A 25,103-nucleotide genomic window follows, 5' to 3' on the forward strand; every position below is an offset into this window, starting at 1 on the left:
AGGAGGGATGGGCAGAGGGAGGCAGCCTGGAAAGCAAGAGCTGTTGAGGAAGGGATGGTTGAACTACTGCTGCATTTGCCAAGGTTAGAGAAAAGGGTTCTGTCAAAAATCAAGTTAAGATGATGGGAGTTGGGTTACAGGTTTTAACTCCTTCTAGAAAAGACAGGAGAAGTGGCAACTTATGGCAGGGAACCAGCCTGCTGCTTTGCTGTTACCTTACCAGCCCAGGTAACAGGTGTGAACTGAAAACTTGAAACCTTGCTGCAGAGACACGGAATCTTTTACTGCTGGCAGGAGGAGTGGAAGGAGGACTTGGCAAAGCTGGAGGAAGCTGGCCAGAGGACCAGGGCCTCCCTTTCAACCATGTTTGCCTGGTGCTGGATCTGCATCCATCAGGATGCAAGCAGGGATTGCAGTCTGACAGTCTGGCTTGGCTTCTGTTCACAACCAAGACAAAAAAGTGGCAGATGAACTGAGGGGAAAGGGCAGGATCCTCTGGCAGAAAATACAGCTTTTCCAATGACCTTGCTGTCCTTTTGAGAGTAACTGCTTTCCAGGACAGAGTGTCCCAACAGGACACTTAAATGCCTTCAGCACATTACAGTACTCAGAGATAAAACTGAACAACTTTTCATGAAATCTGCCTGCAATAAAAACATCTTTATTGCCCTGGGCTAATGTGTAAGTTAGCGAGGGATTATAGTTCAGCTTCTATAGCCATTTTATGTAATAGGAAAAGAAAATCCATAGGGACCTCATCTGTTGGTCCTCTAAAATACAAAAAGAAGTGTTAAGCTGCATTTAATCATGGTAATAGGCTATCAGTTATTTTCCTAAACCTTCACACTCACTGCTGTCATTCTAGGCAGAGCCAATCAACCTGACTTAATCATCTTCTTGTGGCTTGCTCCACCGTGCCCCTTCCTTTTGAACATATATAAACTCTAATTATTTTTTAATCCTTTACTAAAACACTGGCAAAATGAGTGCTCCCCTTCCAGCATACAGATGTGGAAGTTTCCAGGCTCAGGAGCTGCAGTACTCCAGGGCCTGTTCCCTTGGGGCTGTGTGTCACTGGCAGGGCTTGGCAGAGGGCACCACTGCCTCTCCAGGAGCAGTCCTCTCCTGGCTTCTCCTGCTCCTCTTCTAGAATGACAGCAAACATTACAGTGAGGTTATATTTGCATGTTGTAAGGCCACAGTGACTGGTGCTAAAATAACATAAACTTAACCCTGAGGTCAGTTTGCTTGTCTACAAAGGGATGTATTTGAATGCTTACCCAAACTGCCAGTCCCCTTCCAGGATATGGTTTCCTCATGGACAGCCTGATCTGCACCTTCCAAATGCCTTCTTCTGGGCTGTCTCTGCCCTTCTCATCTGATGGAAATGGGGTTCTCCTCTCACTTCCCTCAAGTGTATCTCACCTGCAGCCCAAATGTACATATGCAGGCTTGCTTGTGCTATGCATTACTAAGAGAAAATACTCCAAAATCAGAAGATTAGCTTTAAAATTGTAAGCTGATTTCAGTGATCACAAATACAGTTCACAGTGCAGTTCTGGCTCTGTTCACCTCTGCTGCAAAAAGGGGAAGTCTAGCTCTTCATAAAACACCAAGTGTTCAGTGAGACCCAGAGTGAAGGAGGAGTTATTTTTGTTGGTCTCTTGCCTTCTCTAAAGTCTATAATATAACAATTCATGCATACATATCACAAGAGGCAGCAGGGCTGTCACCACCAGTTTGCTGCCTAATGGCTCATGTTGGCAGTAGCATAGCTGTGTCCCCTGCCAGCTCCTGCAGAGTGGCAGGCTGGGACCAGGGATCCCACAGGGACAGGTGCTGTCCCATGTCTCTGTGCCTTCACCCAAGACAGAGGTGGAACATGCACTGCGTGCTCTTAGCATCTGTTGATAAAGTGGGAGCTGTCCCACAGTGCCCAAGCAGCAGATTCACACACAATGGCTGGTCCATACCCCATCCACAGACCAACCTCTGCTCCTGAGGCAAGCAGTTCATGAACCAGCTCCCAGAGTTGTCCTAATGCAGTTGATTGAGCAGGACCTGTGCTTCTAAAGAACTCTTGGGCTCTCTCCAAATCCTGTTGTTATATAAAGTCAGGCATTATCATTCCTTTACCCTCCCAACCAGAAGATGAGGCCACCAGCATCTCACTATTACTCCAGCTATACCACATATGAAGTTTCCACTTCTGTCACGAAAATAAACAAACCAGAAGAAACTGACTCTGCCTACTTTAATGTCCCAATTCCCCAGCCTATGAAAGACTACCCACATTGCAGTATGTTTCTGTCCAAGCCTTAATGGTTAACTCTCCCCCAGGAATCACTTGTTATTGGGGAAAGAAGCACTGAAAAATCAAACCCCTTGCTGCAGTTGTTTATAGAACAGATCACCAATTCTGGGAGATCAATGGGATAAACATGGCCCAAACTGTTTCCTGTATAATCACAGTAAACTTACAAGGATGGTCATATAAAATGTACTTTAATTGGAGTAGCTTACTTTTTAATTTGCAATTTTAAATGTGAGCATGTTATAACTTGTAGATGAACATTTCTATAAAGATAATTACATATGGCAAGACAGAAAAACTTTTTAAAACATTTTCTCTTGAATGTGTGCCTGAATTCATTTACAACTGTTGCTGCTTTAAACATTTCAGGCAGAATAAGTGGATGGCACTAAACAGCTTAGCTGCAATTATTATGGAATGTCTGAGGTATAATTTCCCCTGCGGTTTTGTTAGGCGTGCAAAATTCATAATTCTGATTTGTGGCAGGTACTTATTACCCATCGCAGGTGGAGATATGCAAATATTATTCTAGTAGGGTTGAACAGTCTTTATTTCTGTATTCAGCTATTAACGAGATTTGTGAGTCTGGTACTCTGGGGCCATTTAATTAATTAGATGGTACAGATAAAATATAAATTGTTTTGTAGGCTACACAATTCCAGTTCTAGAAGATGTAAAATATGGCTAAATGAACTTAGTATGGACTGATTTATTGTTTCATGTATGACAGAGGGTAAAGGAAAATTCTGCTTCTTACCTTTGCCTATATAATCCTGTACAGTATCCTTGCATTGTCAAGCATTGTGAGAAAGGGATGTTATTTATTTTTCATTATTATTAAGAATGTCTATCAGTTATCCTCTTTATAAAAAACTGCTGGCAAGCATCAAGCAAGCTAAAAAATAGGCATGTTCTTTTATGGAAGCCAATATGTGCATGTTTCAGAATAAGCATGCATTTCCAAGACATTTAGATTTGGTAGGATAATATTGTCTCAAGGTCTGACACTTCTATTTTAAATAAATCATTTCCATGGGACAGATAAGCTAAACTTGCTAGGGGGAATGCAGAAGGAAGCTACAGCAGTATGTTAGCGTCTAGAATTTCAAAGAATGCCATTAACTGGTTAATTCATATATTTCTTTTCCTAAATTATGATCTCTCTACTCCTCCAGAAGGTTTCTGGATAATTTTGAATGCAGGAATTGGGGTTAAAAAAACCACAACGTGCTTTTATTCCGCAAGCTGATAGCTATAATGGCCACTATAAAAGAAACAGCATTTACCAGGAGTTACAGCAAAGTACATGGTGAGACATTCACCCTCCCCTCATATAGAGGAAATAAAATGCACAAGGCATGAGACCGGAAATTGTTAGCAAACTGTCGGCATTTAAAGACAGGCATTGACCATTATATTAGTTTTAAATTGCAGGAAAATACTACACTACACAATTACAGTACTATAAACATTGAATGAAAACCAGTTAGTTTTGCTAAAGTAGGAGTATAAACAGCAGTCACTCTTATTGGTTTATTGAACATATTTTGGGGCCCATTCCAGCTGTCTTTATTAGCTCTAATGCAAATGATTTTGCACTGCTATTTTGCCAAGCTCTGGTAGCTGTACTGCTGCAAACAGAGCCTGCTGCTTTGTGTCTGCTGGAGACTTACTGACAAATATGATAAAGGATACATAAAATGAGTAACAATACAGAACTGGCACCATACAGGAAAAGGAAAATTAACCAGGGGAAATTATACCGTAAGGGTAGGAGCTGGTACGGTTTTGTGCATGTAAATCAAAAGTATACAAGTTTAAAATCAGATACATACCAGGAGTTTCTCTGGTCACTCCCCAGCAGGGTGGGCAGAGCTGGTCATGGCCCTGCAGCTGCATCTCCTGGGACCTGTCCACCTGCCTGGAAGGGTGAAAGATGCCGGGCTGACAGACCACACCAAGGTCTGGGGATAGGCAAGAACAGGAAGAGTCTCACGGAGATGGGAGCAGGCTAGACCAGGACAAGTATCTGAGAGGTAGGAGAGCTTCTGGCATGGGAGAAGGTCTGCAAAGACATGAGGACTGCATTTTACCCAAAGAAAGAGCTTCTGACTTTGGAGGCATTCTGCACAGGAGAGGTACAAACTCCTCTGAATAGAGCTAGGGAATGACTGAGGAATATGGCTGCAGAAAAAAGTAAGTGTAAGGTAGAAAGTAAAGCAAATTAAAAGGAGAAGGCATTGATTGGGATCTGAGGAAAAGGGCCAGTCATATTTTGTGGGTGAACAGAATTGATCATGTCAGATATTTACTGTGGCTCAATTTTCAGTAAGAAACATCAATTGACTATGTGGTGAGAAAGTCCCTGAAGCAGAGGAGGCTGCAAAACCAGGATAATGTGTGGGGAAAAGAGCTGTGGGGCAACTGAGTCTGAAAATGGGATTTCCAGCACAGGAGAGCAGTAGGTGTTTTCATTACAGCACCAGCACAGGTAACAAAACATTGGATTGTCAGCTGAGAAACTTGGGGAATCTGAGTGCTGGTGCAATGGCAGTGCAAGATCTATGCCTTCATGGTGCACTTGTGGGAACACCCAATTGAATATTGTGATATATAGTGAACATATCACAATATTCAATTCCTAAACAAACCCTGCCAGCAAGCACCAGAGACTGAGTGAATAGCTTGTGTGGACAAATGGAGCAGAAGTACTGTGACCAGAACTAGAGAAAATCTCAAGGAGGAAAACTTATTTTTAGTTAAATACAGAACAATATAAGTGACAGTGATATCTATGGAAATGTTTTAATAGAAAAACAATAAATACTTATGATGTTCAGACACAATGAGGCCAAGTTACCTGCAGGCTTTAGATAAAATGCAGCAACAAATCAAACTCATTTCAATCTCACCTCTCATAGCAGTTGCAGAACATGCACTGTGCCTCCTCCACATAATGGCAAACTGTTTAGGGAAAAAATTAAGTCTAGATTTCCACAGAATAAATATACCAGAATAATATTCTGCATTTCAATACCTTAAATTGGATAAACAATACCCCACGGGTAGAATCTTTAAAAGACCATTCCTGCAGAAGATGAAATCTAGAAAACAGTTTTAATTAAATCTTTCCAATGACTTCATAAAATCCCAGGCACAGCAGCAGTGCTGTGTGCAGTACCTCCACAGCAGGTCTGAGCTATACAGTCCAAAATGAAGGAGGAGTTCCAGTATTACCTTTTTTCCTTTCCCCTAGGTATGCACACAGAAACACATCATTAGCTCAAAACCAACGCACAAATGAGAGATGTGATCAGAGAATTACATCTGTTCATGGCAGCACAGAGAGCAGTGCCATGGGCCAAGGGCAGTTCCTGAGCTGTTGAGGGGAGCAGTGCTGCATCAGGTGTTGGATGCCTCTCAACTCAGAGGGAACTGCTGCCTGCTGGTGGGTGATTATCACCAGCATTTTTTTCAGAATAATGTAAGCAAGGAATGTTTTAGGTGGCACAATATCTACCAGGCATAGTACTTGCAGAGGGGTAATGGAGCAAAAACACCTCTTGTGAAGGTGTGAAGAACCTCTGCTCCACCCAAAGACACTGCTGGGCAGGCATCACTCCCCTCCTACAGCAAGCACTCCTCAGCACCAGAAGCCCCTGGATGAGCCCAAACCTGTATGCAGAGAACCATATGGTGAGCTGGGGGGAGCCACAGGCACTTGAGGCCACGTTCCTGTTGGGCAGGAGCAGGAGGGTGAGACCCACAGAGTGCCTACAGGGTCAGAGACACACAGCACATCAGCACGAGGGTGTCACTGCACCAAAGTGCTCAGGATGAGCAGCACCACTTGCTTTGAGTTCAGCTGAAAACATAACCCCCCCTCTCCCCCCAGAACATTAGCACAGAATTTCTGCACCCCTGTCATACCCACAAAACACTGGCAATCACAACAGGCTGGGTAAGGGCTGACTGGCCATTTTGAGAGCACTGGAAATCAGCCTAAAGCTCTGTGCCATATGTATAGATGATGAGCTAAACCAAGAGCAGAGGATGTACTTGAGAAGAAAACAACAAACAACGAAACATTACCTTGGAGGAAAAATCTGATAAGCAGCCTAAACCAAAACAGTGCCCAGCCCCATCAAACCACAAGTTTGTTGACGATTCCCTGCCTCCTGTTATAACAGCTATGTTTATTCACATATTGTGCTTTTTAAGCTGTACATTCAGCCAGTACAGCTCAGTGTAGCTCCCCTGCCACCACAGTACTGTAAGGCTGCAAACATGACTTCAGCAAGGTAAGATCAATTTACACACACTAAGAAAGCATTCAAAAATTAATGCAACTAATCTCCTGGTTTCACTTGACAGGAGGTAAATTATTGATCTTTGCAATATGAAAGCACCAAAAAGAACAAACTCAGAATGGCACACTTTCATGTGCACCCTTGCCTCCTCTTGTCAAACTTAAAACAGTCATATCCAAAGAGCTGCAGGGAGATTTGAGAAACACATGTTCCCCCTGTACAATTTAATCATGGTGTGAGCAAAAGGCAGATGCTCCAAGAAGCCTGTGGTTGTATAAACAAGAAAGAGCATAACCTGAACCCATGGCACAAACCCAGGCTCACAGAAATACATGCAGAAGGCTGGCAGTTTAGGCTTTTGGAGTCTTTTCTTAGTCTTTAATATGCAATTGAGGATGTACAGCTCTACAGCCTGGTACAGGCACTGATACATCACCCATGCTTCTCACTCAAAGGACAAGTCTGTTTTATTAACCAAACTTCCTTTTTCCCCATTTTTCCCCCTCTCCTGGCAGCTCTCTACACTGCAACATGAAGCAGAGCTCCTACAAAGGCACTGACAGGCTGACACGCTGTGGAGTGAAAGCCTCCTGCATGGCAGCCACCCCCCTCACACCTACCTGCTTTCTTCCACATAACCACCACAAAAACGTGGCATGAGAATTTCCATCCCCAATAGGCAATATATAAGAGAGGAATACAAAATATCCCTACTAACAGTCCCCAATATTTTCCCTACTTCTTCACTGTCATCATTGTGGAAAAAGGGACAATTCCTCCTGGAAAGGTCATTGCCCCAGACTCTAAACACACAGCATTACATCAGGTTACAGAAAGTGCTATGACACAGGTTAACATCTGCTGATATTAGCTGAAATTTTGTTACTCTTCCATTCTGTATAGCATGTGCACTGATTCATTATATGGATGAAACAGATTGAATGATCTGAGCACAGGAAAGGTTTTCATTGAAGACACTGAAATTATATTTTTCTTTTTTCATTTTGTCTATTTTTTAAGCCTGAAAATTCTAGGTTAGACCTAACCTTTTTGTCTAACACAGCACTGTGACTTTGCAATGTATTTCAGTAGGAGTCTCACAGCTTCCACCAGGTACATCTCACTCTTCACAAAGCTTATAATAGCAGGAGAAGTGTTCCCAAATTTTGTGTCAAACTACAGTTTTATTTAGTATGGCATATTCAACTGCATCTCCCAAAAATTATCCTACTCTTTGCTGGAAAGCTTTTGGCCCTACTCTGTAATGAGAAAGGTTATCCTGCATATTCTGGCTTTGAGCAAAGTTTAAGCACAGGATGATGGAGAACCCCAGTGTATTGCTATGACAAGATCCTTTTTCAAAATGCGTTCAAGAGTGAATTTTGCATTCTACTGAAACATGGCACATCACAGAGCACAGACACAATTTCATAGGCAAACCATACCACCGAGGACTTGGCTTAATATTTATTCTAATAATTTCCTGTATTTCCTCACACTCTTGTCTCATCTCAGATGATGAATAATTTCTCTGTCTTTTCCATTGTTTTATCTCAGAGGTGCTATTGATTAGGAATAGGTCCTTTAGTCTTTCCAGTTCCACAGATCTGGTATAATTTTCATCAAGTTATTTTTTCTGCTGTTTTCTGTAGTACTGCTTTCTCCTCCTGCCTTTTCACCTTCCTTTCAAAGACTGGAAATGAGTGAGATGAAAGTTAATGGTCTTACCCTAGTACTTCTGCTAGCTTTTAACTTCAATACTGGTGGTATTCACATCTAACCACTATACCATTACTGCCTATTTTGCCTTCAACATGCTCATGCTAACCTGCAAAGATGGTTCTAAAATGAGTTGTGCTCTAAGCTTCCTTAGAATGTCATGCTAGTGAAATTCCCCCTTTGTTTTAGGAGAACTTATAGCAACACTCTTCATTATTATTCTGTCAGCTCATCCCTTAGCAAAAGTTTCGCTGTAGCCCCACTGGAAAGACTAATATATATATATCTGTATCTTTTTTTTAATACTGTTTATGTATTTAGAGGAGGAATACTATAGGCCACCAATTTTTTATTCTTCTCTTGTTTTGCAGCATATGAAAGTTCTCTTTGTTCTTTAATCTTGATTGTGTTACTTGATTATATCCCCTTTTCTTGGTACAATCACAATCCTTCCCATCTCAATCCCCCTTTACCCTCTGCTTCTTGCTCCTATACCAGTATTCACTCCTGTGAACTAGACAGATGGAAGCAGATGAAAGATAGACTTCTGTTTCCTTCTTTTTTTCTTATTATTTTATCAGAAGCTTATAATTTTCTCCAAAAATTGAGGTGTCACAGAGTACTGTCAAAGGCTGAGTAGTTTATCACATTTTCCCCTTGATACGTTCCAATTCACTTGCATGCTGTCTACTTTAAGCACTTCTTAAGTATTATTTTCTATGCTCTCAACAACATCTTGAAATGACAGCAGCATCTTCAGCAGACAGGTTATCTCAGCAGCCAGTGGTTTGCACTCTCTGTGCAGCTCTGTATCAGTGATGTCCTGTGTTGTATATCCCATCCCAACCTGGATGTGCCACACTGAGCCTCGCTGCAGTGCACAAAATCATGGAGAAGAGTAATTCCTTTTGGGAACCCCCCCTTGCTTCCCTACAGTCAGCAAGTGCAGCAGTGAGGGTGCAGCATTTCAGCCACCAGGGACTCTGCCACAGAAGCAGCAGGAAGAGTCTCTTGCTCCACATCATTCAAATCACTGCATTCCCACCACTGATGCTGTAAGCGCAGCTTCAGTGTGCTGCACTCTGCTGCAAGCGTGGGGTAGGAAAATGCACCTCAACCATGTGCCCAGCAGGGATTTGCTGAGTGCTATTTGCAGCAGAAAGCTGTGATTTGTTTCAGCAATCAACCACAAATTAGCATGGTCAAATCATAGGCAAACTCTTGCTTACCCAGAGGATTTACATCCTTTCTGAAAGGGAAATGGCTCCACATGTGCTATTGTCCTGCTGCCTCCCACGTTCCCTTTAGACTACAGTTCATTTTAGCCAAGTGTCTTTCTGCTGGAAAGAACCAGGAAAGAAGGAAAGAAGGAAAGAATTAACAATAAGATCACATGATTATGTCCAATGATTTAGAGTTGGTATTAAATCCTCAGTAGCATAAAAGTTTGATATACATTGTAGTTAGCCTTAGAATGGTAATTTAACCTGTAAAAGTTCAGAACTTGTGTTCTAGGAATTATGTGAAAAAGCAAGGACCAACTTGCATCTCAAAAATAATTTAGCACTGAAAGATTTCATAATTGTTTTTAGTATCCATAAGAGATAGCAAAAGAAAAGACTGCCAGGGGGAAAGCTCTCCTCATGCTTCCATTAGCTCCAGAGAACTAATATTCCAGCTCTGAGTTCCAGAGAACTCAGACAAATTAATTTTGGTGTCAGTGCAAAGGGTTTGGCTTTAGAGGCTTTCTATATGGAAATGCAGGTTTTGCTCACTACACCACTAACAAGAAATAGAAAATTAAATAATGCATAGGTGCAATTAGGCAAAACAGTTTCTATTAGTGCCTTCTGCATGGTACAGAAAAACTCATTGTTTGCTAATCAAATACAAAAAGCAAATCTTTTGTGGTGGACTCGGGGCTACTGTCAACAGGGGAGGAGAGAGCTGCCATGGCAGCTGCATGTGGGGAGATGCTGCATCCTGGCAGGGGCTGGAAGCACCAACTGCAGAGCTCCATCTGATGGAAACCCTCATGGAATGTCTTTAAAACTTTCACACAGGAAGGCAAGTAGGTAATACATGTAACTTTGCTTATGCACATTTCAAGGGTTTGCTGCACCAATTCCACAGAGGTTTTACTACACACAAAGACTACTTTGTGTGTAATGGTAAGAATATCCATATGAAAGCAGGTCAATCAGCAGTTGGAGGACAGTTTGATGAATTACAGAAGGTTTTATGACATCTTTTTAATTTGATTTTTTATTTCTAAAGAAGAATTTTCTGGTGTGACAAGTACAAGCCAACTATTAACTATTAAACAAAGGGGAGAATATTTTGGTTAACAGTCTTTTACTCTCTTTTTGAATGTCAGCACATGTCCCCCTGGCAGATTCCATAAATTCAAGAGCTACCAGATGGCTGTGTAACAGCAATGCCCAAAATACCCTCTAGAAATTAAAGAATCACAAGAGAAGACAATGAGTGGGTCGCTAAGAGACACGAACAACATCTACTCTCAGTCATCACTTCCATTAGGTGGACAGAGCAATTTAAAACAGTGCCAGGAATGGCACATCTCCCACCTAGAAGAGAGTGGAGCACAGCCTGCCCCAGTGCGATGCAACACAGCAGCACACTGCAGATACAGCTTGAAATGTATATATTTTAGAAGAGTCGATTTTAAAATCAAGGTAGTGGAAGTGAATAGAAAATGACAAGAATAATTTTCTTGCAGCATTTGCCTCTGGGAATGATTTATCTCCACACACAATGCTCATCTGAGTTTCGAAACTTCTACACAGGATTTTTCTTTTTTTTTTAACTAGGTATTTTACATATCCCCTTTCCCAAATCTATACTCAGTTTCTTTTATGATTACAGGGTTTGGGGATTTTTCTTTTTTTTTCTATATTCAGTAACTTTCCCACTTAAAAGCAGTGTTACAAGAAGTGGCCTCAGTTACAGGTGTGCAATTCAGTCATCAGGGATATGTAGATAAAAATTATTCACAGTTTCCATTTCCCCCCCATCTAGTTAGCAGCTGCTGCACAAAGCCTTGCCTGACAACGGTATTTTTATGAAAACTTAACTCCCATCGACAAGACGTCATTGATTTAGGAAGCGTGGTCTAAGTGAATATTTATATTCTGAATTTCTGAGAAAAGAAAATGTTACCCAGGAAAAACGTAGACGCTCGCATGAAGCATTCTCTGCAAGAGGGCAGCAGAACACGACTTCAGTCAGACACCGCAGCTTTTACATAAAAGAATTTCAGAGGTGCGAACAGCAGGGCATTGAGTGCTGAGAGAGGCAGGGATCTGGGGCTGCTCTCTGAGAATAGGACAGTGCTACAGGCTGGAGCCTTCACGGTGCAGAAGCACATGTTTACAAGAAGATCTCAGGCTTGTAAACAGCAGGGCTTTAAGCAAGCAGAGAAGAGTTCGTGTTCCTGAGAAGAGAATGCAGCACAAAATGTCCTGCTTCTTCACAGAGTCGGCCCGCTTGCAGCTGTCTAAAATTAGAGACACAGCCATTGTTCCAATGGATAATCAGGGCTAAGGGCTTTTTCAGGGCATCTCTTGACAGCCTGAGGGTTGGTACAATTCAGCATGTCAGTTTAGCTGCACTGAAAATCTGAAAAGGCCAAATTACAGGGGTTTTTTTTCTGTATTGCTTTATGAAGATACAAACAATATCAACAGGATTAATTTGATTATGAGATTAAAAACACGTTAATGCCTTTTAATGAGATCAATTGTGTTCCAAAAAAAAAAAAATGGAACTATATCAGGAGGGAGTATGGGGAGTTGGTTTAATGTGAGTGCAAAATTTGGTGCCCATGAAAGATTTCTTGGTAAATTTTTAAAATTCCCTTTAAACTCCACACAGTAGAGCCTGGAAGTCCATTAAGGAAAAAATTACAGTATTCCAGTTTTGAAATTAGAAGGCACCACAGTAAATAATGTTCCTTCATCGGTGTCTGACAGGCAACTTACAGTAATCCCATATTTCTGAGGAAACAATGCTGAGAGAGCAACACCAGAAATGAGCACACTGAGGCAGAGCCCCTGCTAATGGCAGGTACCTGCTGAAGTTCTAGAAATGTGCCCAGCATGGCTACACAGCAAAGTTCCACTTTGCTTGAATTCACCAGAAATGGCTCTGCCTCCACTTTGCTATCCAAGACACTGTCTCCAGAAAGAAAAATGGATGATTACAGAAGACACCAAAGTAAAGTGGTTGCAACCTAAAGAAACAAAACTGTGCTACCTAGGTTCAACAAATAACAGAGGGAAAATAGTAGTTGTTAAGCATGCCTCATAATCCACAAAGTAATCATTAAGTATCACAAATTATTCAACAGCTTTCTAAATTTAATTACATAAGGTCTTCCTGCAAAAATCCATGCTTTTGCAGTCCAAATTTGAATATGACATGAGCAAAGCATTCCAACAGTGTATCAACTAGCCCAAAAAATTACATAAAAAAGTAATTGCAAACCAAAGCCAGTTTTGTTCTCTCTAGCAGTAATTTTTCTTTTCTCAGTACAACACGAGGTCTGCTCTCCATGTTATCATGAACACACTGGTTCAGAGTTTCACAAACGTTGATTCAAAGTTCAAGTAAGCTCATCCTGTTCTGTATGATTTCAGATGATTACAACATTCAGACTTTATTTTTCTCAGCATCCACTGAGTTCCACACCAAGGAACTTCAAAGGACTCAATAATTGAGATAACAGGCTTTCTAGCACACCTACCACTCTGCAAATACACGAGTATGATTTTTTTACTGCTATAACAAGGTTAATTTTTTCACACTGACTTCTAAACTTGCAATTTGACTGTGAACTGACATTTTAATAAGGACTTAACTGCATACCCTGCTCACCAACACATGTTCACATGTCCTACAGGTAGCAGAGCCTGGTGCACCAACACATTCCAGATTAACTCTCTGAATATACTGACTCAGCTGCACTGCAGCCACCTTACCCTTCGTACCCACCACCATCTCTAAAAGAAGTCTGACTGCTATGGACAAATGCCACAGGAGATACTGCAGCACCTTCTCCCTCTACTTCAAAGGCCCAAGGAAGCTGCCTAGTCAAGCAGAAATGCAGCTGGCAGCAAATGCAGCTCTCTGCAGAGCACCACCAGAGCCCATGCAGTTCCCCAGCCCCGGAGAGCAGCAGCTACACCCTCCCGTCTGCCACCAGCTCACTCCCCAGCAGCACACACAGTGCTCCAGGAGCCATCCTGCCAAAAGCATGGTCTGTCATCTTCCTGCCTTTCTACACCACCATAAAGTGCCTGTGCACATGGGGAGGAACAGAAAATGACCCCTTCAAGTGCCTGGGTAGGGAGAAGATGTTATTCCGTGGCCTCAGCTCTCCATTTTATAGCTGGCTTCAAATTACTGGTTTTTAGGTAATCTCCTTCATTTCTACCAAACATATCCCATGCCATTTTTATAGCCTATGCTCCTCTTCTCAGTCCTATATCATTCCCTATCCTGGCTACGACTGTACCAGTCTGGTATTTTGCATCATTTTAATGTTGTATTTCTTTCTAACTATCTTGGACGCCACCTTCTTACTGCTTAGGACTGCTCCAGCCTGATGAAGGCAAACAGGATTACTCAGGATAATTAACATTTCTATAGGGCACTGACAATTGCACACAGATTTGAAACCCAGGATACAAAAGAGCAACATCAATTACAATGCTAGGAGGATTCTCATTCATTATCGTGTTTACTTGCAAACACAAAATTAGTGATGCCTGGATTAAGATTAGAAACAACATAAACTACTATCAGTCAAAAAAAATCCTTTCAAGCGTATTTTACAGAACACATGCAGTACCTCTTAAGATATGAAAAATGATGCTATCAAAGACACTCTAATGAAGGGAATCTTTTTCTCTAAGAGTAGAAATATATAGAGAGAATCGAGAAAAGGTTTATGATAATTTATTTAGATTTCTTGCTAGTAATATACATTTTAAAAGAAGAGGCATAACAGGCTGTAAACCAAGATATAATAGTTAAATGAAACTGCAAATTTCAATTTCATAATTCTGAATATTAAAAAAATAAGTCAAAAATGGATCATAAACACAGTTTCTCTTGTTTAATAAAACTGTTTCTGAATTACAAAATTACACTTAATTGTTAGAAGCCAATTTAAAAGATAATTTTGCCATATGCCAGAGGTCATGAGATGCAGCTAGTATATGAAAGACATCAAAGTTGTACTTCAGCCCTACAAAGGATAGTTTTTTTCTTGGTCAAAAACATGAAGGTGATTGTAAGTAAGAAAAAAAACCCCTGCGATAATTAACAGCATTTAGTAAGTCAGAACCAACAAACCGGAGCCAAGTAAATTCTTTAAACAGAATCCAACCATCTTTGGAGTCACAACCACCCAACTCTAAGTCCCAGGGAAGACCCATTCACTCACTCTGAAACAGCTCTCATGACCCAGACAAATTCTTTGTTGCTGCAGACTCCTGTCCTGCCTTCACCTACAACCAAGGCTGAAAAGAAATACATCAATTTTTATCCTTCATACAGAATAATCAGAACCATCAAAGTCTTTCTTCACTTACAAGTCAATCCAAGGTACAAGATCCAGCTCTTTACAGCTCTTAGAGCCTGAGACCATGATGTCCTTGGGTTTCCAAGACTGAGGGGATAAAAGCAGCCTAACCAAAATCAAAACCAACAAGCCATTATTTTTTCTCAGTTTTATTTTTGTGTCCCTGAAGATGAAAATCTGCTTGTCTTCTGATCTAAGTCTATGCAAAACCAAAAACACCAGGTCTCCAGCCTTTGCTAGGGGTCATTGACTTGCCTGTATTCATGATGTAAGTAATAATTTCTAGTTTACTATATTACACCAAACATCACAAAAGTGTGACAGACACAGTGAAGTCAATAAATACAAGGAAAGCTATAAAGGGTCTCTGCGCATAAAACAGACTTTGGTTTATCAGGCTAACAAGGACCTTCCCAGGGCCTCCAGAGAGTGGTTATAGAAGGGTGCCCCAAATTCTGGTCCCCCAAATGCTGGCAACAGGACTCCAAGAGACTTTGAGAGGTATTGTTTTTACAGTATGGTCTTAAAGTGGTTTCCTCATTTTAGGACAGCTATAGAAGAGTAACAAAAGCCATTCACCAGACTAATTTTGAAGACAAAATGAAACAACCTGATATTTTGATTCCATACTTAAATTTAGAATATCACAATTTTTAAGAGAATACTAACAGAAACTGTGTTCTTTCTCACCTCTTCTTGTTTACAGTTTTATAAACTGGGATACCACACTACCAATGTCAGGCAGGATGTCATTTTTTCTCTTGGCAAGTAAACATGTGGAAGAAAAGGCATTGCATTTTTAATGATAGTAACAGAGCTCAATAATGTAGTTTTTACCAGGTTCCAAAAGGACAGCTTCAGGTTTCTGATGTACAGTACAATGTCTTTAAGATCCATGTGCATTTTTCCACTCTGCTGAGCACAGTTTAAAATGCAGAAGCAGCATATTTCAATATTAGACTATTTCACAGTGCACATGAGTTCAAAACAGAAGAAATAACATTAAAAGCAGTGAAATCAATCAAATGAATTAGCTGAAAATAAAATTAGAGCATAAAACAACAGTAGGCCCAGGAATAGACAGGCTGTCTCCTCTTTTACTCTTGGGAGAGATTTCTTTTAGTATGGCTTCAGTCACTCACCCTGACATTTCCTTGGACTCCCCAGAGCCCCTTGCAAAGCTGGGTCAGGATTGAGCACTGAAGTTAGAAGATGCTTCTTAGCATTTACTTAGCAGTTAACAAGGGAAACAGCCACCTTCTTAAAGCACAGGGTATCTGCATTTTGTGCACATTTTCTTAATCTTTCATCTAACATATAACTAATTTTCAAGCACTTTTGCAATTTCTTTAAATCTCAAGGCAACATTCCATCAGGACTAGCTCTCATCCTTGATTCTTCCAGACTTCAGTGTTTCTCCTCCCCAGCACGCTGCCAGTACCAGACTGCTGCTTGGCTCCTACTCCTAACTCAGTTCCCTTGACTTGAAATAATTTCTCCCTTTCTCCTCAGATATTATCTGCAATGATTGATGGTCAGGAGCTGCTCTGCTCCTACAGCAACTGGCAGCAGGCAGGGGGAGATAGGGCTGCTGCAGAGCCCCCAGCCTGAGGTTTCACCTGAAAACCAGCACCAGGAGCAGTGATAGCCAGACCTTCAAGACAAGCAGCAAGGGATGTCTGCTGGCAGATCTCCATTTAAAAGCAAAAGCAAATTCACAGTGTGAAATTGGAGAGCTCCTTCTGGGCATAAGGAAAGTTTGGGGGTTTCCCCCCCTTCACCAGGGTTCACACCCTTGGGTGGGGGGGGGTGGGTGAAGCGTGAATCAGAAATACATATCATATTTGCAAAATATTATAGAAAAATACAGAGCATGTCACAAAAGGAAAGAAAAATGAGAAAAGGAGTTATGCTTAAAGGCAGCCCTAAAGGGAGCAAACTTCTGGTTTTTTTGTAGGAGGAATGAAAGGTTATTGCTCCTACATGACAAGAATAGCATTTTTTACATTCCCCTTTCCAATAACAGCAGCTAAATTCTCATAGGATTCAATGTTTACGCTCACAAAAATCAATTTTTCCCTTTTATTAAAAAATTATGTACAGTAAATTGCCACTACAACACAATCTACATTGTTTAACATACCCTGCTTTGATTTACTGTTCCATTCATAATCTGCTGATGATTAAGCTTCTCAGAAACAATCCACTAGCCTTTCTAAGTGATATCAAGTTGTTTGTTTTTAATCTGCTGAAAATCATCCTGTAGACAGATGCATTATTGAAGAATTACATTTTAATTTATTTTCACGCAGCGCCTGTGATGGGCATTTGGATTAACAGAGTACAATAATGCTTCTTTCTGCCTGTATCTATTCAAATCAGAAATTACCTGCATACACTGTCTCTGATGGTGGTCAAAAACTGTACAAAGAGCTGAGAATAGTGCTTCTTAATATCACACAGCCCTGCTGCTCATCAATGAGTCTTTTTCTGTTCTAATGCTTTTGTCATGTATATGAAAGTCATTATGTAGTTTAGAAAACAGGAGATGAAGTGAAAGAGGAAGATCAGGGACCTGGGATGCATTAATATTCTACCAGCGTCAAAGATATTTCCCTCGAGGGGCTCCTACAGGCCACACTGTTATTACAGTGCCTATCCATTATCTTGTGCTGTACTTGGTATTAAGACAATAATGGAGAGAATAGGATTATGTGCAGATGATAGGAAATGCGAAGGCAATTCAGCAAGATAGGAAATGAATGGAGACATGATTCTTTCCTCGAAGCTGGGAATGGTTTAGCATAGGGTAAGGGAGAAGATAAATGAAGCAAAATGAAATCTTTACAGGTTAGCTGGGGTAAAATGAGTGTTTACATAGAATCCGATGAGTTTAACCTTTTTGATACAGAATATCGCAGCATCTTTCTTTAATGCAGCAGTGTATATGCCTTCAGAGGTCTAGTTTGATCTGAAAACTCACTCAACACACATGGGGAAATGACTGGTATTAATTTGATAGAGCAGTCTTATGTAATGGAGAACTATTTAATTTGCTCCAATAAAGGAAAAATTCTGAACCCCCCTCCAGATTTCTGTATTTAAACTACAAGCTTGAAAAATTCTGCCCACTAATCAAACAGACAGAAAATAAATAAGTACTGTTTTAATAGCAATAAAGTAGGAGCTAGCATAACCAAGTGAAATGTTGATCCCACACTGAAATGTTCACATTCTGCTTTACTATCGTACACCATTCAATTTCACAAGACAGAGTCCATGGCTATTAGCAAGTCACAGAGGCTAATAATTTTAGGAGGCCAGCAATGCATTATGATAGTGATAAACAAAGACAGGACCAGATTGTGTCATTTACAGACATTTCTATGGCTTATGTCTGTCATATTTTTTTTAATTAGGATAAATCACACACACACAATTTGCAATAACAGCACAACAGCCAAAAGAGATCATTTTTGCTCCCTGAAGTACAACTATAATTTTATTCCTTTTAGCAGCACTCGAAGGCTTTCCTTCTGTTAGGTTAAAACCCAGCAAAGTAGATCAGTAGTGCGACCCCCTAAGAGCAGGCAGCCCTCAGAGGGGTGAGGCAGCCATGGCTGCCCTCACTGGCATGGCGAGTGCGCAGCCAGCATTTGTCACAGGGCTGGGACGCCACCTTGCACGAGCCAAGCCAACCGAGGGTCCCCGCTAACACTGCAAAGGGACAAAACGTGTCTGTGTGCTCAGCAGAGCTCCCCACTCAGACCAGCCACGCTGGAATTGCCTTGCCAAGCAGGGCTGGCCCTGCATCAGGCCCAGGGCCCGGCAGCGCGGCTCCATGCTGCTCTCTGCTGCTGCCTCCCACTCAGCGCCTCTCGCTCCCCCCTTTGTGTCAGGCCCTGCTGTTTGCCCATCACCACTCCAACATTGACACTCTTTGGCTGGTGCTGTGATGTAGGGATTGCAGTTGCCATTCCAGCTCCATAGCTGATGGCCCCCTGGCTCTGTGGCCGTCCCTGCCAGTGACCGCCATCTGCCAGCCACCAGCTCTTACACCGCTCTGACCCCACAGCAGGGCTTCCCTCCTGAGCCCTCTGTCATGATAAGATTTTTCTCTCTGGAGAGCCTTCCTATGTTTCACACTGTCAGGCCTGACCCCAAGCAGACAAGAAAAAGTCTTTATGCCCCAGAAGCACATGCCTTGCTCCTGCACTACATTGGCCACTACCTGGGCAATGGCAGAACAATTGTGTTTAAAAAAACCCTGTTTTCTGAGCTTTCCAACACATCCTACACTACTTTCTAACATACTATGCAAGGAGGCAAAGCCATCAGCAAAGCAATGAGAGAGCCAAGGCCTCATTACAGCCCCTGGGTGGGCAGGGGCAGGGTGGCAAGGCTCAGCAAGGAGAGCAAGCTGGCTCAGATCAGAAATGGAAACTGCAGCAGCCCAGTAAAACCAGAGCACACCTGATGCAAGGCTCTGCATCCCAGCCCAGCCAGGCTGGGGCTGTGCCTCCCTGCCAGCTGCACCCAGACTCAGCACTGCTCAACCCCCACGGCCCCAGCAGTGCAGAAACTGGGGCAGGGAGCTGCTGTGCAGACCCTGGAAGGAGAAAAAAGTCCAGAAAGTGCCAACTTTTAGTACTGACCCACAGAAGACTTGTAGCCCAGAGGAAACCCTCAAACACCAAACAGCTCAGGGCTCCATAGCGACAGGCTGAGACAGCAAAACTTCCCAGCTCACAGCAAGGAATTCATCTTGTACCAATGACGTTTATTTTACATTTTTGTCTATTTCCCCAGTATCAATAGGTGTGAACTTCAGTCCCTCCATACCTGTGTTTCACCCTGCTGTTCAGTGGAACAAGCATGAGCTGAAAGCCAAGCATTCACAGTGCAGCTAGGAGTGAGGGCAAGTGCCTTAAATCATCTTTCCTCATCAGCTTTTAGTGACAAGAAGCATTTCTGTGAAAAGTGAGAATCAGCAAATTTGGGGAATTAGGAACATAGTAATTTTACACAACAGCCACAAAGATGGGGAGATGTGAAACAGCATGAGCAGAGCTAGGTGTCAGGATTGCCTCTTGCACAGGCAGGTGGGGACTGTGCTGCACGGCTTGGGGCTCTCTGCTCACCAGCTCATATCAGACACCACTACACACTCCAACCATACTGCTAGAAAACCCACCAAGAAAACTGTCTAATGAAGAGTAACAGTCAAAACAATGTCATGTGGCTGGCCAGTTACTTAAAGAGTGTTTATAACCATGTTTTAATGCTTCTTAACATAATGAACACTTATTTATATAAATGTTTAATTATGTTTTGAATTAAGTATCAATCTAGACTATCCCATAACGTATTGCAGCAATGAGAAATCACAATTCATTATCTTGTCACCTTTTAATCTTAGAAAATTTTACTAGCTTTTATAGTAGCAGAAAGAGTTAACAAGAACAGCCAATTTAATTAATCTGCTCTACTTACTTTGTACACTGCCATTTCTTTCTCAGTTGAGTACAGGCAAACTACACATTTGCACTAGAAATTACAAGTAAGTGAAGCAAATACCTTCATGAGTCATAAACTTTACCAATCTCTTACATCAATGTCTCTTGTCAGAAGTTAAAGGCAACCAATTGATAAAGTCACTTTCAAAAAAATATGGATGGATTGAGCACATTCCAAACTACCAGTTTCAGAATGATAAAGTCTGACTGACCCAGAAGGTTGCCCTCGCATGGGCTCAGACCCACTCTTAGTTTGCTGCATCATATTTTATTGTCTGGTTTAAGAAACAGCTTAGGGATTTTTCACCTGGCAAGGCTGACTAGCTAGAATAGCCTAACAAACAGTAAGGGGAAACCCACTCCTCCAGATATTTCCACTCAATGGCTAAGAGCTGTACAAAGGATACCACATTCAAACTTCCCACAAGCAAATCATGCCCATGAACAGAGATGCAGCAGGTGGTCTGTGCCCCACAATACAGCCAAATGCAAAAATATGTCTATGAAGGCAAAGCCACAATTCTCACAACTGGTCATCTTGGGGACAGACATGGACATGGCCTTGCTCTACTCCTCTCTGCTCCCATCTCCCTGCAGATGACACATCAGGGTAAGGGCTGGGCACCAGCACTGCACAGATTGTCCCCATCCATCCTGTATGCCTTTTGGCCTCTCCGGGACACTGCTGGCACTGTCACAGTGGGACTCCTGCCCCAGCTGGAGTTGGGGTCCCCATATCTGAACAGGACTTTTATGTCCCTCACGGCCCACTAAAAATATGGCCAAAGCACTCAAGAACTTCCCTGATGGGACTTCTGGATCACTCAGACCAGAATCAGGCTGGAAAATCTTGGGAATCCTTCTGTTTCATTCTTAAGACCAATGCATGTTCAAATTCAGTGGAATGGGGTCAAGGAAGTAGTTTAATGTTTAAAACTATAATTCAATAGCTACAATTTTTTGCTATAAGGAAACTCCAGGCTTGAAGAGGTTGTATTCCTGCTTGCTGCCCCCAAGGAACACAAATGCAGGCTAGACAGTCAAGGTTTATGGAGAGAAGTAATATCTTTTATGAGACCAACTATTAGAGTTGGGGGGGGAAATACACAAGCAAAGCAGCCATTCTTCAGGTCTGAAACAGAGGGTTCAATCTGCAGCAAAAGCATGTTGGAAAGCTGTGGTCTGGGTTGAAGTTATTATATGATCAATTAGATGTTATGAGAGGAAAAGAAAATTAGCACCTCTGGAGCAGCAAATGGGTGCAGCACAGGAGCCATGCCAGAGTAACTCACTCCCATGGGGCAGCAATGAGAGAAACAGAGATAGCTGGACAAAAGTGAAAAGCTAACAGAAAGTGAATGAAAATTACAAAATTACATGGTCCCTGCTTTTTAGTATTTCCTAGAATGGGGACTTTTTGTTTGCAGGTTTCCTGTTCAGCTTGTTTTGTAAATATGCTTTGAAAATCAGAATGCCATAAAAGACGGTTTTTCTGAAAAACCATGTTCAGCCTGTGATCATGATGTTTCTATACCTTCTTGAATGCCTGAAAGAATTAATTTTGGTGTATGAGGCTCATTGAATCTCACTCACACCATTTCCATGGATGCACCTGGTGCACTAAATGAAGCCTACCACAGTACTGGTACCTATGTGAGGGTGTCCACGCCATGGAAAAATAAACTGGACTACAGAAAGACAAAACAGTACAACTAGACAGATTGGAACTGTGTGCTTATCACAAAAAATATCAAAATAACTAATAGAAAGCCTTTTATTGTCTTCTTCTTGGCTTAGTTTTCATGGATTGACTCAATTAAAAATAATTTACCTATGACCTGCAGATTAGCATTCCTCCTTTACCTAATACATTTAAAATTATTGTGGATACCACAATAGTACCACAACGTTCTCTGAAGGAAAAACAAAAATGCTTGGAAACTCCCAGAGCAGGCAATAAAGTTATTATATCAGATTACAGAAACTTTACCAAGTCTAACCTAAAGTAAGGATTCAACCTTGTTTTGTTTGATCCAGTGGACATGAAATGCCACCTTTCTGCTGACCTTAGTGACTTCCAGCTCAGAACTGCCACCTCATTAAGGTGATCCCAGCATTTCCATGCTTGTAGCTGCTATGGGCAGAGCTGTCCATAACAAATGACCTCTCCCTGTACCAGCTCCTTTACGTATCAGAAACATTCAAAGAGAATTACAGGCTGCATTTATTAAAACAGCTAACAAGGACAACAAAGAAGGCACAACATGGAGACAGAGTACAATTTACCAGAAATGCTGACACTGCCACGTGGTTTAATTTCTGCTCAAACTGTGAGGAGCTGCTGGCTGCACTGCTCAGTGAGAGCCATCTCCTCCCACAGCAAGCACCCAGGATACTGGTGGCTCTCAGACCTGCCCAGAGACAGTTGTGGCATTAATACCTCTCTCCTAATCTCCTCTCTCCTAATCACTTAAGGCTCAGTCACCCTTGCCCACCAAGATTTCAAAGGGAATGGTATTGGAGATCTAAAAATCAGGCTGTATTTTGGTTGACGTAACTTATCCTCCTCAGAAGACAACATTTTCCCTGGCAGGTGATAAGCACCACCTCCCACGTTCTACTGTGGATGCTACTAATTAAACCACAGTGAAATTTAGATAATTAGCAACCTTTTTAAAAACAGAACATTACTCATTTCAAACCTTCATCCAGAAAAAATTATATTTAAGACATTTAAAAAATCTTCTATTTTTCATGCTTTCAAAATTATTATTCTGTTCTAATAGGAAGAAAAGGAAAAAATAAACAATAAACAGGACAAATCATACAGGAACCCAAAAGCAGGGCAAGCATTCATCATCAGTGGTAGTATTTGGATTATTTGACAAAGTGAATACCACAAAGAAGTATGTTCAAATCACCCTAGTGAAGACAGTCCCTCAGATGATAATGATATGGCATTTTTTTTACATTCCAAAAACAAAACTAGATTTTTAAAACTAATTCAATGCCTGTATACCTCTGGTGGGTGCTCTTTTAAACTTTTGCAATGTATTACATTACCCACATTTGGTATGCAGTGAAGTATTATACTTATTTATTATTATACTTAAACACACATTGCTGGTGTTTCTGTAAAAGGAGATTCATTTATATTTATATTCATTTATATTTAAGGTTGATATATCCCACAGGAAATACTTCACATCCATCAAATCCTTCCATTACTCTGCTAGCTGAAACTTCTGCCCACAGACACATGTAAGGGGACTGACCTACCCACCCTCCCATTCCCCAGTATGTATAATATTGTTCAAAACAATGGCCATAAGTAATATACCAAAAAATTATTCCCTTTTTCCTCCTTGCTTGCAGTCATAACTGTCTATCTACCCTGTGTCCTTCCCATCCTTCCCTGGCATGTTCAGCAGGGCTATTGGAAAGGGTGCAAGCAGGGCAGGGTTGCCAAAGCTGCTGTCCTGAGGGATCCCAGCTGACCCTTTCCCATTACACTGCAATTCATCTGGGATCTGGGGTGTGTGGTTGCAAGTTTTGCCCTCTGCTGCCTACAGGCCTCAAGCACCCCTAATTACTGTTAGTCAGCTGTTCTCCCCCTTCTACACACCCCTAATCACACTTCTCCCTCATCAGCCTGGGAGCTCTGCAGGGGAAAACTCTGAAAAATTTTACAGGAAAGCCAGCTTTTATTGTAGTGGCAATGACAGAAAGAGAAAAAGCAATTTAGTCTTTTATGTGGTTCACAGTTTCACTAACACCATAGACTTTTAACTGACTTGAGTTGTTATGCATTAACTCACAAAAGCATGGTACACAAACACTGCTAAAATAAAAAATAACATAAGACACAGCAAACTTGAACTCCTGAAACATAGGCTTAAATCCTCAAATACTAATAATGCTTTTATATAACAACTTTGTTAGTGCCCTCAGCTTCAAGCCAAAGTCACTATAAAGTAAACTACTCAAACAAGTCTGCAGAAGAAAAAGGGTTTTAAAAATCTGCAAAGAATTCCTTACCCCTCTTGTGGTGTAGTTTTCCTAGTGCTTTCTGCATCTTCTGTCATGTGATAAAAACAGGAACCTGGATAAAAGGCAACATGGCCAGTTGAATCAGTTGAGCTGGAACAAGGACTCCCATTGCCATGGGATATCCCTGGTGAGTTCTGTTCGCTTTAGGGGTCAAATCTGTGCAGAAGAATTTCATAATCTTTAGCTCTGATGACACCATACAGCATTGCATGTCTCCATCTCTGTCTTGTCCATTTCACCCAACTTGATGACCCAACTTGACAGCTGCTGCCAACTGTCTGGCATGAAAAATGTCATTCTCTCAAAGAAAACTGCTTCAAGGACTGGAAAAATGCCTAGTCAATGTTTTCTCCTCCCTTCTCCTTCCCATCAGGTATAGGATTGAATCTCTCCACATAAGATGCAAGGTGTTTCCAGCATTCTGCTGATTTTACAACCATGTGAGACAAAGTTCCTCCAAAGTATCAAATCCTTTTATTTTTGGCCTACAAAACAGCACAGAGGATGGACTGAGATAAAAGTAATCACCTGAATTATTTTGTTGAGCCTTAGCTTTAAATTCCAGAATTTGTAATTATGTCTGAGGA

At 41.5% G+C, this 25,103-nt stretch overlaps 2 protein-coding genes across 6 annotated transcripts in view; both read right to left on the reverse strand.

Moving 5' to 3' along the window:
* PTBP2 (polypyrimidine tract binding protein 2) overlaps window positions 1-5,247 on the reverse strand; it is a 209,591-nt gene extending 204,344 nt beyond the window's left edge. For 4 of the 5 annotated variants that reach the window (XM_077182197.1, XM_077182203.1, XM_077182201.1 and 1 more), the window contains exon 1: window positions 4,150-4,379. The gene's annotated coding sequence lies outside the window, so the exon portion shown is untranslated. Of the gene's footprint in view, window positions 1-4,149; window positions 4,380-5,226 lie in introns of those variants that run through there. The other variant, XR_013183276.1, reaches the window with a different exon arrangement.
* An 808-nt stretch (window positions 5,248-6,055) lies between these two features.
* Window positions 6,056-25,103, reverse strand: part of LOC143694647 (uncharacterized) — a 73,194-nt gene continuing 54,146 nt past the window's right edge. Inside the window, exons 11-16 of the mRNA XM_077182211.1 lie at window positions 24,505-25,001; window positions 22,753-22,877; window positions 14,813-14,888; window positions 12,434-12,536; window positions 9,573-9,683; window positions 6,056-6,088 (exon numbers count right to left, since the gene is read on the reverse strand). The gene's annotated coding sequence lies outside the window, so the exon portion shown is untranslated. The remainder of the gene's footprint in view (window positions 6,089-9,572; window positions 9,684-12,433; window positions 12,537-14,812; window positions 14,889-22,752; window positions 22,878-24,504; window positions 25,002-25,103) is intronic.

Source organism: Agelaius phoeniceus, chromosome 8 (assembly GCF_051311805.1).
Source record: "Agelaius phoeniceus isolate bAgePho1 chromosome 8, bAgePho1.hap1, whole genome shotgun sequence".
NCBI classification, from domain to species: domain Eukaryota; kingdom Metazoa; phylum Chordata; class Aves; order Passeriformes; family Icteridae; genus Agelaius; species Agelaius phoeniceus.